The following is a 16916-nucleotide window of genomic DNA, read 5'->3' on the forward strand; positions in this document are numbered from 1 at the left end:
GTCTCCTGCTCTGAGCCCACTTAGTGGCCTTCCTTGTGCATGTTTGAAGTAACTTCTGACTATGGGAACAGAGGTTTCTAGAGGGAAAATATCCGTTGAGAAACACGTTGGCTCGGATACAGACACAGAGCCAGCCGGTGACTGAGGCTCGTGCTGGGAGATAGATGTTCAGCTTGAGGTTTTTCGGGGAAATGATTTCTTTCTAAACAGAGAAAGCCACTGGACTAATGGGAGAGCCTTTGGTCCAAAACGGCTTTGATGCTGTCTAGTGCTGAACTCAGAGCTCGCTACAACATAGGCAGTGAACTCAACTTTATTGAATTTGAGGAGCCAAGTATCTTCCTTTAAACATGTGTTCAGGACAGATGATCTCATAGGTTGAAAGATAATATAGGGAAGATGACTATTTGGGAGAGTGCATGTATCTGTGTTCATGCATGATGGGTGTGTGTTTGTATGTAAGCATATGTATGTATGTGTATACATTTGTGTATGTATGTGTATATATATCTGTGCATGTATATGTGTGTATGTATATGGGTATGTTTGTGTATATATAGATGTATATGTGTGTATGTATATGTTTGTGTATGAATATGTATGTGAATATATGTGTATCTGTGTATTTGAGTATCTATGCTGTGTGTTTGTGCATACATACAGAGATCAATGGTCAACTTCAGTTTTCTTCCCTTATCCTCTATTACTTATTTGAGTCAGGGTCTCTCATTAGCATGGAGATTACTCAGATAGACTATCTGACCAGGAAGCCACTAAGAGCTGCCTTTCTCTGCCCCTCTGCAGCAGTAATGGGGAAATAGGTGTGCCATGCTCAGCCTGGCTTTTTATGCTGGTTCTGGGGGGTCAAGCTCGGGTTCTTGTGCTTCCTTACACAAGTAGGGTGTCTCTCATTGAGCCATCTCCCCAACTCTCCTCAGGAATTCGTTTGTTTGTTTTGGTAACATCTTGTTTAATACCGTATCAAATAAGTTGTTATTCTTTGTCCTAAGACCCCTCCAGAGGTTTTCAACTCCTATTTCAAATAAGAGGTTTGTCTGCGTGGCTACGCTTTAAAGTTAACTCTAGTAGAGCCAAAAAGCATCTTAATGAAGAAACCTTAGAAAAATTAATAGATGGTGGCCTTTACAAAATAGGATAGATAAGTAAGTGTGTGTTGGGGGCAGGGTGTACCGAATTCTGTCTTTTAATTTCTTTAAAGTCAGTGCTAAATTTGAGAAAAAGGAATATTTTACCTTATGATAGCTTAAGGCTTAAGCGAGTTGTGGTACTTTCAAGCAGGTCACACACTGATGGAGTCACAGGAGGGGACTTAGAGTCATTAGGCACTGGCTTCAGGTTTTTGTTTACCACGGGAGAAGAAAATAACTCTATGTTTTCACACCACAGGAGTCTTTAGGCTGCACTGACTTCCCCTCCTTCATGGGCCAGTTATAAACACAGAAACCCACAAAGCACTCTTCTGGACAATTGGTTGAAGAACACTTCTTCTAATGTGTTCTTTGCTCCCTAGGGACAGACACACTGGTCAGCTCTCCACTCCTTCAATTTGCCAGAGTGCTTACCTGCCTGGCCTGTTGCAACTTACAGTTCCCTGTAGCTGTGACTCAGCAAAAAGGTCTCTTCAGCCTTTGCCATCATTACCTCACCTGACATCTTACAAAGGTCTCATATAGAACCATCTAGAAAATTAGCATCCACCATATCAGGCCCCCTTTCTCACTCAAGTTGATGTTTAAGTACTGACTGCCACACCATTGTACACATTTAATTATCTACCCATCATGTTTTCATCTATAAATTAATGTATGTGTTATAAAAGAGGGATTTTGTTTTACTGTACTTTAAATAGAAATCGAGGAATTTTATAATTAAGTGGTTGGTTTGGCTTCTACATTTGGTACTTATATGACATGTTAAAGCTGAACTGTAGGGAAGTTTGGGCAAGCATATAATGATGCTACTTGGATTTATTTTACCCTCTAAATATAATGAGCTATCAAGAACTAACTTGAGATATGTTTTCCCAAAGAATTCAAATGTGTGTTCTCTTCGAGGTAAGCTGTGTTTGTTTTATATCTGATGGTCATTCATTGCCTTGACCACGAAGATGTAATGTGTCTACGTTGGTGCTCTGTTACACTTGAGATGTCTGTGAAGTTGGATCCGTGGAGTTGTTTGTTTTGACTTTTCAAAAGTAACGCTATTCTTGCAAGCACCTGTTATGTTTTGATCATATTTATTCCCTTCCTTCCTCTTAACTGCTCTTTTAGCCAATCCTTGCCTCATTCCCTTCTCCCAACTTCAGGTCCTTTCGTTTTTAACCCACTGGGTCCTCTTTATGCTCTTCTTACATTCGTAAATACAGAGTTACCCATTGCAGCATGGCAGACCTACTAGGGGTCTCATGCTTAAAAGAAACCAACTCTTCTTGCCCTAGAAGCCATCAGTTGCCTATAGTGAGGCTCCCACTCTCTGTGCAGCAGACCTCAGTTCACTAAGAAGCACCACCAGGTCAAAGTGCAGAGAGTGAGTGTTGGGTTTCATTTTAAGAATGAGCGTTTTAGGAAACCCTGACGAGAATTTTTTCGGTAACTATTATTTAAGTTTGTGTTTGTATGCTAGCATGCAAAAGCATGGGCTTTCATGCTTAAATGTGAAGGTGTACGCTTGCCAAAATATGTTTCTGAAGATTGATGGCAACCTTGGGTACTGAGTCTCCCCTCTCATTTAGGGCAGGTGCTTCCACACTTGGCTTGACATGGACATGAGTGATTTTATAAAACTCAGGGCTCCCTGCTTCCCCCAACAAGCATTTTCCCCATTGAGTAACGTCACAGCTCATGACAACACTCTTGTCTGTGAACATCTGATGCTGGGTTGTGGAAATGGAATCCCTCAGGATGCAGCTTGCACTGTGACAAAGTGGGGGTTGTTAACATTTACCCTCCAATATCAGTCCCTTGGTGTAATAAGCCCTGAAAAGTTACAAGATAACCTACAAATTAAAATGGATTTTATACTGTCTTCTATTGCATTATTTCAGACTGAAATCAGAAATGTAATTAAAGTCATAAAACATAAAAAATATACCATAGCAAAATAATGTCTAACCTTAAAAATGGCTGTAAAATACATTTTAAGCACTCCATAGTGGTCTGTTTACTAAAACATATAAAAGTAAAAATAAAGTCAAGGAGTTTTGCGTATGTTCTATCATGACCAAGTTAACCGTTTGAGAATAAAGTCAGCATATCTATTTATCAAAAGCTTGTATGGACAAAAATTTATAGTGGTATATAATTCATCATAATATTTGAAAAATGAGGTTCTTTGAGCACAGGAGAAGAGAGAGGTGGTGATCAGGTAGGCAACCAAGAATCCCTTTCAACATATTTACTGTTTAAATTCAATGAAGATAGGAATTTTAATCAAATACTAATCATAGTGTTTATGCCTCACTAAGTATATTGATCAAGCTTAATTTGGGGATATTAATCTTCCTTAGTACAAAGGGACCTCTCCAGAAGGGACTTCAGGAGAGTAATGGAGATAATAATGCTAATAATGATAATAGTAACAGAACACACCAAGGCTTACATTTGGAAGGATGCTTCTGTACTTGCAGTGAGCTGAAACTGAGGGCATGCCAGAAGCATTTCTATGGCCCTCACTGTCTCTGAGGAGGTGTAGGAAATCAGCCTGGCAGTCATGCATGCTCACCATTGGAGCAGCCAACGTGAAGGAACAGAAGTGCTGTCTCCCCAGCTTCCAAGACTCATGGAGTCCGTTCCAGAGTGGAACATGTCCCTGATTACAGAGGATTTGGATGTTAAGAGGGAGATGTAAACGCAAAGAGGTAGTAGCTCACCAATTAATACACAGGGATCAGTTTTCTCCTTCAGAGGCCTGTTTCTGTATCACATCAGAAGCTTTAGAGGTGCGCTGGTCACTGGGAGAAAACTGAAGATTATTGTTAGGAGACCTCACGTCTGCCCTCAGGTGTATTCCTTAGTGCCTGTGGAGTCCCTTTAAATACACTGTGCATCATGCTAGGTTACAAAAGTAGGCGTTGCTCACATTTGTTTTCCTTATTTCTTACATTTTAGGGGACCTTCTGGCTCTTACTGCCCCTCTCTCCTTTCTGTCTCTCCATCTCTCTATTGTTCCTTGTGGTGGCTTGAATAAGAAGTGCCCTCCAAAGGCTCAAATATTTTAACAGTTAGTTCCTGTTGTTGGTGTTGTTTGGGAAAATTAGAAAACCTTTAGGAAGCAGAGCCTTGAGAGATGATGCATGTCATGGGGGAAGGTGTGGACTGTTTTTTTTTTTTTTTGTCTTTTTTTTTAAATTTATTCTTGTTACATCTCAATGGTTATCCCATCCCTTGTATCCTCCCAATTTCCCTCCCTTTCATTTTCCCCTTATTCTCCTCCCCTATGACTGTTCCTGACCCCTGTATATGCTCATAGGGTATCAAGTCTCTTTTTGGTAACCTGCTATCCTTCCTCTGAGTGCCACCAGGTCTCCCCCTCCAGGGGACATGGTCAAATATGGGGCACCAGAGTACGTGAGAAAGTCATATCCCTTACTGGTTTTGTTTTTGTTTTCTTACTCCACTTCCTGTTAGTCCTCTCTGCATTTTTCTTTCTTTTTTTTAAAAATTAATTAATTCACTTTCCATCCCAATCATAGCCTACCCTCTTCCTGGTCCCTCTCTCCCTCCTTCTTTCCCCTTTCTCCTCTCTCCTACATCTCAGAAAAGAGGACACCCCCGCCAACCCACCCCAGTACATTAAGTCATATCAGAACTAAGCAATCGTCCTCCACAGTGGCCTCTCAAAGCGGCCAACCAAGGCGAAGTGATTGAAAAGTAGACAACAGAGCCCATGTCAGAGACAGCCACCCACCCTTTCCCCCTTATTAGGGGATCCACATAAAGACTGAAGACCAAGCCGTGCATGTGTGTAGGGCGCTTAGGTCCTGTCCATGTCTGGTCCTTGGTTGGTGCTTCAGTTTCTGCAGGCCAACCTGTGCCCAGGTTGGTTGGCTCTGTTGGTCTTCTTGTGGAGCTCCTTGTCCCCTTGGGGTCTTTCTATTCTTCCTCCCACTCTTCCACAAGTCTCTCCGTGCTCAGCCTAATGTTTGAGATGCGTTCCCTTAGCTTCGTGCTCCAGTTGCCATGTCTCCCTTCCATTATGGATTCTTTTCTAGAACTGTAAGCCAGAATAAACTCTTTCTTCCATAATTTTTTTCTGCTCATGGTGTTTTATCATAGGAACAGGAAATTAACTATATGGCCCTTTTTTTTTTTCCATTCTTTCATTTATTAAATAGTCGTGAATCAACTTATTTAAATAAAATTTTATTGTATACCTATTGTGTCCCAATAAATAAATCAAACAAAAAAATGTAGCTATGTCATGAAGGATTTGAGACATAAGAACTCCATTTTAGGGAAGACACAGTGGGATATCCATTTTTTAGGCTTCCTTTGAAATATCTTTCACAAAGGCTTTGTGGTTGAAGCCTTCTTAATGGGTGAAGGGTTTTTCACCAATGCAATCAGACTTCAGAAGTAAGGTTTTAGGGAAGTGACTGAATTATAATGGCTGAGCCTTCATCGATGGACTAGCCCATTGATTGACTTAACTCAGTTTAGGTTTGGGGGAGGTAGAACCATGCAAGGTGGGCCATGGTTGATGAGGGTAGATCACAGGGGATGTGAATATAAATGTCCTAATAAATAAAAGTTGGCAAAAAGTAACTAAAATATCAGAAATCAAAGCAGGATAGTGATGTCTCCAAACTAAGACAGAAATCTTTCTTTTGTAGACTAGTAGACTATTCTTTCCAGGACTGATCTGATAAAGCCATGTGTTCCTGGTCTGTAGGGCTGTGGATTCTCAAATGAGGAGCATATGCTTAGAGAAGTGGTACAATGTATCTGAGTGTTCTTTAAACTGATTAGAAAGCTCATTAAATATTCCAACTATACACTAAGGAAACCTGGGGTTAAAATTAATAAATGCTCACCGGTCTTAGATAGGTGAAGATGTAGGATAGGGCGTGGGGTGTGCACTAAATTTCCTGGACTCTGTGGTATTTTAAGGAGAGGTTATATGTTTTCTCTGTTTCCTCTGCAAATATTCTTTTTTAACTCTCTGTTTCGTCTCCACAAAATAATAGAAGAGAAGTGAGGATGATAGCCCAACACTGGCAGTGTCTGGGATCCACAGTGTACAAAGGGAAGTCCTTTTTTATGTAGCCATAAAGTCATGATCACAAACATTATAAGGGTTTTGCTCAGTTCTGGTTCTTAATGACTCTGTGTGCACTTGAATTTTCTCAACAGTCTTGTTTTGCTGTTATTCCAGCTTTTGCCTTGAACCCTGCTGCCCTTTCTTGGGAAGGCCTCTTACTTCTTGTGTACTTATGAATGTTTGCTGAAAGTCATTAGTCTTTGCTTGTGTACTTTCTGAAATAATTGTCTTTAAATGCAGCCCTCAGCTATTGATTTCTTTGGAAACATTTGTCTGGCTACAAGATGTTCTAAAAATGCTGCCCTCGCTCTGTTCTGTTTACCTTAGAGATGGCTGGTGCCCAGCTCTCTAAGCTTCCCATAATGAAAAGACTTAGGCTCATCTGTTTCCTCTTCTAACTATATGTTTATTATCACAATTAGTTTCTACCATAGATGCAATCAATTACCTTTAGAGGTAAGTACAGTTTCCTGCTTAGGTCAGAGATAAAAAGAGATGTATCCACTGGCTACATAAAGGCATTTTCTGTATTTTTTCCAAAGTATATTCCTTCATCTTGCTCTCTTTCCCTTGTTAATAACTCTATGCCCAGTTTATGATGGACTCAAAAACACTTTGCTAATATGTTACATAATTAAAGATAAACATAGACCAATGAAAAACTTTAAATTATGTTTTGTTATATAAAGAGTACATCTTTGTTATGATAAAAAAAGAGCAGCATAGAGCATGCAAGGGTAAAAATTACGTTCAACTACTCTCACCCCACCATCTCAATATTTTCTTGTTATTATTTGCTGTATCGCTCATTGTTTGACATCTTTCATATCATTCTCTACATCAGTGCTCATGCATAAAATAGCTTGTGTGTAGGAATCTTTCATATGTCGGAAAAAACAAGCATTCCATATTGATATGAAAATTTATATCTTTTTCTAATTTTGGCATCAGTCATATGTGGAGGTCACCTACCTCAGAGTCAGCATTGACTTGTGTCATTGTTGGTAATGACAGTAAGTCCTGAAAGTTTTCTTCTATGGGGGCAGAGAAGACTATAGAAAGGAGTGAGAGAGAAATACTTGAAAGATGACCACATGTTTTTATTTTGCTCTTTTGTTTAAATATATGGAAAATGAACATGATGACAACTGTGTTGATGAAGTCCAGTCTTAACACTCAGAAACTGAGCTGAGTGGAGCATCAAACATCTCCAGACCTTTAGGGAATTTCAGAGTCTACAGAGGTGGAGCGAGCTTATGAGGCTAACTAATGTCAAGGTGAGAACAATAGTTCAGATCTCTTGATTCAACAAAACAAACAAACAAAAATGTCAAGCAAAGCATATTACACAATTACACTCATAATTGAAGGCAATGTATTAAATACAAGATTAACAGCATCAAAGTATTTGAAATTAGTGACTAAGAATACAGTACATCAGAAGCAGCAAGATGGAGTTGGAGGTGCTTGCCTCACAAGCCTGATGACCTGAGTTCAGTCCCTGAAACCCGAAGTTGAGATTTGGGACAAATTCTTACAGATTGTTTTCTGACCTGCACACATGTGCAGTGCTCTGGATTTGGAATCCATTGGGAAAGACAAAAGTTTCAATACAAATTTAAATTGTGTAACTTTATTCTTATTGCCATCAGAAGGACAGCCAAACAGTGTTCAGCATAACACTGAACAGCTAAAAGAAAGGTTTATAAAATGGATATCAAATATGTACATTATAATCATCTATGGAATCCATTGTTGGCAAGAAAGTTGTTTTACTCCCCTCAGTTGTTTCTTCTTTGCCTTGTATATTACTAAAAAGACCACTTCATTCCAGCCCCACAGCAAGAAGCACGTTTACAAAAGCAGAAAGCAAGAACACCATTATCTTATTCCTTTCTTACCTGCCGGCCATTAGGATCTCACAGGCATTCCAAGGCAAAGGTCAATGGCCCTGAAGGGTTACCTGGTACCATGTTAACTTTCTTTAGCCATCACAGGGTCTGAGCACTCTGGGGGAAGTGTCACTGATTGACTAGGATAAAGCAAGCAGTAACACAGTGCCATTAGGTTAAGGCTGACTGCCATGTCCCCACAGGAGTGGTATGTATGTACACACACACACACACACACACACACACACACACACACACACACTACACATACTATAACAATTACAAAGTATAATATATTAATTAATAATTGACTATGTCAGTATAAATACCAGAGAAGGAACAAGTGACAAATTACCTTGAGAAAAGATGAGACAGGAGCATCAAATGACATCATCTAACTGTATCAGACTTTACTTCAGACGTGAAGCAGAGAAAACTCCACTCTTTTAAAACTAAGGTTTCTAACAGTGCTGGGGAAATCAATCAATTGGAGGGAAAGTTCTGCCCCTGAGCCACTAGTAAAGGAATCTAGCCTGAGGGAAAGAAGGTTTGTTGCTGCTCAGCAGATGATAAGACCTTTACATACTTCCTCTCATTTCACCCCTAGAGCAGCCCTTCAGGCAGGGAGCTGGCAAACCGTTCTGTTGATAGGCAAGGAAACACCTAACTTAGCATTGCCTTCCCCAGGCCGCTCTGATGGCTAACTATTAACAAAGCTCCACACAAGCGGCTCTGTGTGCAGCACCTCTGTCTATCTGCAAGTCTGTATCCCCTGTGCAGTGTAGTGCAGCTTTAACTTGAGCAGTGAAGGGTCTTGAGGCTTGACCTGGGCTCTCTGGATGTGAAGATGTTGGGGGTTCGTTAGAGTATTTCTGTACTATGCCTAGGAAAATGAAACTATGATGAAATTACGTTATTGTTAGAGACAGTTAAATCAAAGTAAATGTGATTTGTTATACATGGTTAAACATTACATTTATTTTATAGTGGTCTTCAAAGTATACATAAATATCCTATTATTTCTATGTGCTCCTTCCCTTGTTTATAAATCAGCTTGGTGACTGAAGAAATCATATAGGCAAAGATGGGTATTAATACCAATGTACAACAGATAAGACTACAGACCTAGGAGTGGGATGTAATCCAGTGTACTGTGCTTGCTCAGAATAAGACAGATCTTGTGTCTTATTCCCAGTACAGAAGAAAAAACAAACAAATAAACAAAAATAATGTGGATGGAAAACTTGTTTCCCCATTATCTGCTGGCCAGTTTCTTTCAGTACTATTTTAACTTTGCTGGTTGGCCCTGGTTTAAAGTCTCGAAGTCAACATGGGGTTATCAATGGATTCTAATGTTGAACATGTTTATTTTCTGACAATCTTTCTCATATTTTACATACATATAGAGATGCCTTACAGTTGGAATAACATCATCTGGCTGCTAGGGTGATTCGCATTACTCTGAAACAGGCTTGTTTAAGGGGTTGGATGATGCTCAGCAGTAACGTGACCCATTTCCCACGCATAAGGGCCAGAGTGTAGTCACTAGCACTCACATGGAAACCCAAGACTGTGGAGGGAGCTTGTAATCACTGCCAACCCTTTTTAGCTTAGTTGGTGAGTTTCAGGCAATGAGCTGACTCTGTCTCAAAAAACAACCCAAAGTGATTCTAAGGAGCAAACCTAAGAGTGACCTCTGGTCTCCCGAGTCCTGCACACACACACATGTACCTATACATGGATATATACCCACACATATGAAATTGCATTGATAAAGTAAAGGAAAACAAACACAATCGCTTTAAAGTTAAAGGGAAAATTTGAAAAAGTGGAGTTTTTCAAAAATGAATACTTGACAATTTCAAACATACAAAGCATCCAATTTTGGAGAATAGACATACATTTAATAATGATAAATAAATAGAGGAAAGACTTGAGGGATTGCTGGCTCCCTCTGTCCCGAGGAAAGTTCTTTCAGGAGATCCGGGTAGCACAGGAAGCATGAAGAACTAGTCCAGCCTAGAACAGAGTAGCACAGGAAGTGTGAAAGACTAGTCCAGGTTAGTGCACTCTGGGATAGAAAGCGCCAGAATCTCTCCAAGTACCCACAAGATAAGCCCATTTCGGGGCCAATGTCAATAAACCAATCAAGAGACATTTTAATTATGATAGTTAATTCTTTAGTATCAGGTTTTTTTTTTGAAAACTATTAAGATTTTTGGAATATTATTGGCTGATTCAGTGAATTTTACTATAGTGCCTTGGTAGAAAAACCATCATTTTAGATGCCAACTTACCCTTCTTAAGATATAAAATACAATTCTAATTTAATTTTTTAATGACAAAGTTTTAGAAACTATCAAAATGACTCTAAAATTCCATCCCAAGAAAGTGGACTCATTAACATGTAAGCAAATTTACAAAGTAAAGTCCCTGAGAGTCATTGTCAGTATCAGTGGTACAGTATTAATAATCTAGTTCTGCATCACAAATTAAGACTTACCGGCAAGCTGCCAGAAATGCCCCGCCAAGAGGCTTTAATGAATTAGAGGGAACAGTATGCACAGCTGTGGACAGTAGTCGGCCTTCTGGAGTCTTTGTATCAGGCTGTGTGCATGGCTTTTTTGTTGTTGTTTTGTTGTGGTAGTGGTTGTTTTTCACTTTGAAGAATTGGTTTCTGAGGAATAGTTCTCTGTGTTTCATCCCATGTGAGTCTGGAAACCCATCCACAGCCTATTGAATCAAGGACGTGTAGTGCAGATTTCTGTGCGCTCAGTGTTTTGTGTGTGTGTGTGTGTGTGTTGTATACAATATAAAATAGCAGATTATTTTTAAAGGAAAAGTGTCAGCTCCATGTACATTAGTTACTTTTCCAATGACTACAACAACACACCTGACACAAAAACAACCCAAGGAAAGCAGAGTTTGTTGTGGCTCACAGTTCAAAGATACAGTCAGGGTGAGGTAGTTATAGCGACAGGAGACAGAGGAAGCTGGTCACATTAGTCTGAAGAGGTCAATCACAATCTAGCACTCTAGCTCCGCCCAGGGAGTGGTGACTCCCACATTTAAGGTAGGTCCTCCCACCACAATTAACTAGGTATAGAAGCCCTTTACACAGGTGTTTGTTTCCATGGTAATTTTAAATTCCATCTTGTTGACAATCAAGATTAACCATCACATCATGATTGAAGAATAAGTCTTCTAATTTTCTTTAGGATCAAAATGGTTTGGAGTTCAGTACTTGTTTTATTCTATTTGAAATTAGTTTTTAATTATTCCCATGTATTTGAAATTCTCTAATAATAGTGTATTTTAATGTTTAATCCCACAAATCTCTTTAGTTTAAGTGTTAATTTAGCTCCTTTCGTTATTTTGATTGGGACTGCTATTTTCATTTATAATTTGTTTCAGTTGCTATACATACAGCTGTTTGGTGAAGTATTGCACTAAAAGCTTGTTTGCTTTTGATTTTGGTTCTTTCGTGCTCGTTCAAAATCAAGCAGTTCTTTCCAGATCAATGTTACGTAATATCCTCACTCTATCAAATTCAGGGAATTTAATCATTCCCTTAGTGTAATAATATGAAAGGATTTTCTATCATATTCCCTTGAGGTCTTAATTATATACTTAAAGATAAGTTGTAAGTTCGTGTGAATGACTGTAACAAGATTTAGTTCATTTTTCTTTCAACCTATAACTTTAAAATAATTAAATACACAATGATTAGATTTTTGTTTTCAATTTTGCAATTTGAGGCAGTGTTAGACTCAAATGCAGCTGTTAGAAGATATGACATCTACCATATCTACAATGCTTTATCACTGCCAGGAAGCCAATAGCAACATAGCCTTCTGTGACCTTATCTTGACTCCACTGGCTTTTACATAGTCCTGTTTCTGTGTGCACTTGTCCTTTATTTTCAGGAGACATGGATGTTATGACTGTGTTTGGGATTTTTCTAGTACAATGTGAGTGAGTATGGAGAACAGCTCTTTTTGCTTCATTTCTACAGAGTATCTTGTTTTTACTTGCAAGAGAATCTTTGGAATACTTCCCACAATGCATTGCTTTTGTCTTTGACATTTTTATACTGCTATTTCTTCACAATTGTTTCCATTTAACTCACTCACTGCTTTATTTCCTTCTTAAAGTCATAGAATTAACTTTTTTTTTTATAAAACTCAAAATATTCTTCAGTGATAAAGATAAATTGCCCATCAATGTTATTTGTTCCAATCCATATTTCTCATCAAGTGTTGATTTTTTTTTTTTTTTGCTACCAATCCATTCTTTGATTCTTGATGTCTTTCTTTTTTATTATAAGAATATTATTCCTCTTTGGCTTGGTAGTTTTAATCAGCATTCCAACAATCTTCCTTTTCAAACTTTCTAATATGTGAAAATACTTGTTTTGAATTTCTTCTCAATCTCTATGTGTAAAACTTTATTTTCTAACAGGGAGCATCTGCTGTTTTAATTTTGCGTGGCAAGGCATCTGCCTACACAGTAGGCTGTCTATCTGCCTCTTCCAGGCTTCTGAAGGTATTGTGAAAATGATTACTTCCTTCACCTAGCTGGTGTATATTCAAAAGGCCCAAGATAGAAACACAGACGGCTGATGTGTTTGGGTTAGCATTACTGCATTTCATAAACAGGAAAGTTAATTGTGGTCATCGTAAATGAACCACGAATATACATTAGTATTCATTTAAACATTGTGATTTCTTTTATTTGCTTTTCATGTTCTAGGCTGGTACTCTTTCTACTGAGCTTTACCCCAGCTTTTCCAATTTTGATGTTTTTTTTCCTGATTTTTAATTATTTATAGATTTGTAGGTTTATGTGCTTTTATTATATCCCACCATTCAGTTGCTGATCTGAATGACGGGGCAGAATGAAGACACCACTGTGTGCATGTGGAGATCAGGGGACAGCTTGTGGAAGTTGGTCCTCTCTCTTCTTCCACCATGTGAACTCCATGCAGCCAGCTCAGGTTGTTCCACCTAGGGACACTCCCCTTAACCTATTGAGCCATCTCACTAACCCCATAGACCTTTACTTTTTGAACCTGAAGCTTCTAAAATATAGAATGTTAGAGAATGATTATTATAACCCATACTTTAGAACTGAGCAGCTGTGAATGCAAAAATATGCAAATGAATAAGTTATTACTAAAAACACAGAAACAAAAACTAGACCTTACAGGTGTGTGCTTGTTAGCACTTCAGTACTTACATACATAGAAACAAACATATTTCATTAGCCATAATTTAGTATAATTTTCCTACTTTAACATTTATACATAATTACTTAGAATAGCAAGTAGATGTACTTAAACTGTGCTTTTTGAACAAATGTAACATACAGCATTTATATCATGAAAATTTACCTACCTTAAGAGTGAAGTACAAAGTCTATTAATATACATCAGGCATGTCTTGTACTATCCAGTACACTTAGTTGAAAATGAATGAGATGAATATAACAACAACAACAACAACAAAATGGTATCAGTGATACCTGCAACTTGTAAAATAAATGCTTCCATTGCTGTAAAGTAAATCTGAAATAAGTCATTTCTGAGTAAACTGTGAATGGGGCTCATGTTTTCTCCCTTCCTCCTCTCTGTCTCTGTCTGTCTGGCTGTCTCTGTCTCTGTCTCTTTGTCTGTCTGTCTGTCTGTCTGTCTGGCTGGCTGGCTGTCTCTCTCTCTCTCTCTCTCTCTCTCTCTCTCTGGTTTCTCAATAACTTTGGCTGTCCTGGGGTTTGCTCTGCAGACCAGGCTGTCCTCGAACTCACAGAAATCTGCCTGCTTCTGCCTCCCCAGTGCTGGGATTAGAGGTGTGCACTACCAACACCTAGTTACATTATTTTCCTCAATGTGGTTTTGAAGGAAACCATCAAAGGCGATTTTGAAAATATTTTAAATATTTTAAATTTTTACATATACCTTTATATTATTTTTTCTTTTTTAATACATTTATTTTATTACACATATATAAAACAAACTACGTACAGCAAGGAGAACCATGTGATAATCATGAGTTCTATAAATGTTCACAGTGGGTTAGCTATTTGTATTTGTCCAGCTTGAAGTAAATGTCTCTCCTGTCTTGTTGGGTCTAAATTTCTGAATGAAATTCAATATCTACCCTATCTCAACTCTAGTAACTTAACTTCTTTATCTTGATCTAAATAGATCTTATCCCTTAACCAACTAAACTTGACTGTAAAACTATACTTCCTTCAATGCCCCTTAGAGACTTGAGAAGGAACAAAACTTAAATTCCTGAGCGAACCAGGATTATTATTAGTCCTTTTTAAAACATTGTGCAGAGAGCAGAACAGCTGAAAGTAGGACGTGATATCACCTTAGTTCTCCCAATCTCCAAATTTAGGGGATTAACATGCTTGGCCATTTTTTTTTTTAATCTTACTGTGTTTTGTTAGTTTGTTTTGATTTTCTTTTTTCCTTTTTCTTTTTATAAAGACAGACGTAGAGACAGACAGACAGAGAAATAGAGTGGCAGGGAGAGAGAAATACAGAACAAGATATTGAGTGAGTTGGGAGATGGTGAAGACCTGGTGGGAGTTGGGTGAGGGGAAAACATATTTTGAAAGGTGTGAAAAAATAATAACAAAGAAACTGAACTGAAGGGATGTGTACTTCATAGGCTAAGATTAAAATGGAGTGTGATTAATTGGTGAAAGAAGCCGTCATCTTATCACGAATAGCTTCTAATTAGTGTTCTTATTTTGTCCAGTCTAACTGCAAGCTCTTGAACTGCTCACAATTGTCAAAGCCAATGTTCTCACCCCATGCATCTAAATGATCACCGTACTTCTGTGTCATTACAGTTTCTTTGTTAATTGTTAGCATTTCTATTAAATTCTCACTCCTCATGAATTTTTACATTATTTAAAAATGTATTACACACACACATAAACACACACACATATGTAAAATAACATTTTCACATTGGTAAAAAGATAAGCAATTATTAGAAAGTCATTTAAAATAAAATATTTAAAAATTATACTTGCAATGCATGTGAATTATTAAATGACATAAGACAGAATAATTAGTAATTTTTCTCTCAGGAGTATCCATAAGATATATGTGGTATATTCTATGTACATATATGAAAGTAAATAATATATTGTATGTGTAATTTATAAGTGGTCTAAAATAAATTATAAGATTATACATATGCATATTATTTACATATTTAATTTTATTTTATTTCTGATATGTTCATAGTATTTTAGTATATAACTTAAATTCCTAGATTATATTGCTCCAAGCCTTATTTACTCTTATATTAACTATACACACATATACTTTATAAGTGTATCATGGAAGTTTATTTGTCTTTCTATCTAACCTTGAAAGATGATACAATAAGACATTAGACTTTTCAATAGTGATTTTTCATCAAATAAATACATTTAAATTACTTTATTAACAAAAATATAATTTTTGAATGAAATTATAAAATGTTATAACATCATAAAAGAATAACTATCACAATCACCCCAGAGGTTGTTGCTTCTATCTCACTCTGTATCTTTCTTTTCATGTTGATAGACTTTAGCATTCATGACCTGTCATGCCACAAACCCCCTCCCCCCAAAAAAATAATGGAGGAAATAGGGATGAACTACTTAAATTCTATAGCATTTACTTCAACAGTAAAAGGGAGAAAAATCAAACATATAAAAATGAGTTTGTAGAAACGTGGTTTTGTTTGATTGTTTTGCCTTTTGTTTTTGTTTTGAAAGAGAGAGAAAGAACTTGAAATTAGGTGGATAGAGAGGTGTATAGGATCTGGAAAGAGTCCAGGTAAGGATAAATACCATAAAAATGTATTGTGTAAAAAATAAATCAGTTTGCTGTAAGGTATGAGTTTAGAAAAAAGCTATTAGTTGGTAAAACTAATCTTTAATATGGAATCATGTTTAATAGCAATAACTATGAATCAAAAATATATATAATGAGATGTTTTATGGATTTTTAAGGTATATTTATACTCATTTATTATATATGAATGTTTGCCTGCCTGTATGTGTTCCAAGTGTGTACAGTGTCCACTGAGGCTGGAGGATGGCATTATATCCCCTGGAACTGTTACAGACTGTTGTGAACCTTGGGCCTCCACCAGGGCGACAAGTGCTCCTCACTCCTGAGTGATCTCTACTGTCTCTAGTTTATATTTTGAAATGATTATACTCCCTAAAACAAACTGCAAAAGAAACAGTTTTGTTTTGAAATATTCCATGGATCAATTTAAAAATCCTTACTATACATTCATTACTTTAGAAGAAGATGTAGATTCCAAAAGTTGGCCAAATAATTGAAATAGAGAAGCCCATGGCACTACTTTGTCAAGACTCAGACCACCAGGGTTGGAGAGATGGCTCAGCCATTAAAAGCATGCATTGTACTTTCAGAGGACCTGGGTTCCAAACCCAGCCCCACATAGCAGCTCAGAACTGTCACTAACTCCAGATTTTAGGGGATCTGACACCCTATTCTCACCTCTTCAGGTATCCAGTACTCGTGTGGTATGCTTATATGCACGCAAAAAAAAAAAAAAAACAAACAAAAAACAAAAAAAAAACACTCATACATAAAATAAAATTAATAATATAAAGAGTTTTGTTAAAAAATCAAAACATCATGGTTTGAACTCTCCATGATTTCCTATTTTAGAATTTAATTGTCTTAATAATTGAATAATA

The 16916-nt window shown here is 37.4% G+C and overlaps 1 protein-coding gene across 6 annotated transcripts in view; it reads left to right on the top strand.

Moving 5' to 3' along the window:
* CTNNA3 (catenin alpha 3) overlaps window positions 1-16916 on the top strand; it is a 1390227-nt gene that overhangs the window by 1140642 nt on the left and 232669 nt on the right. The window lies entirely within an intron of this gene.

This window comes from Acomys minous (assembly GCF_964271855.1).
Source record: "Acomys minous genome assembly, chromosome: 13".
Taxonomy (NCBI): domain Eukaryota; kingdom Metazoa; phylum Chordata; class Mammalia; order Rodentia; family Muridae; genus Acomys; species Acomys minous.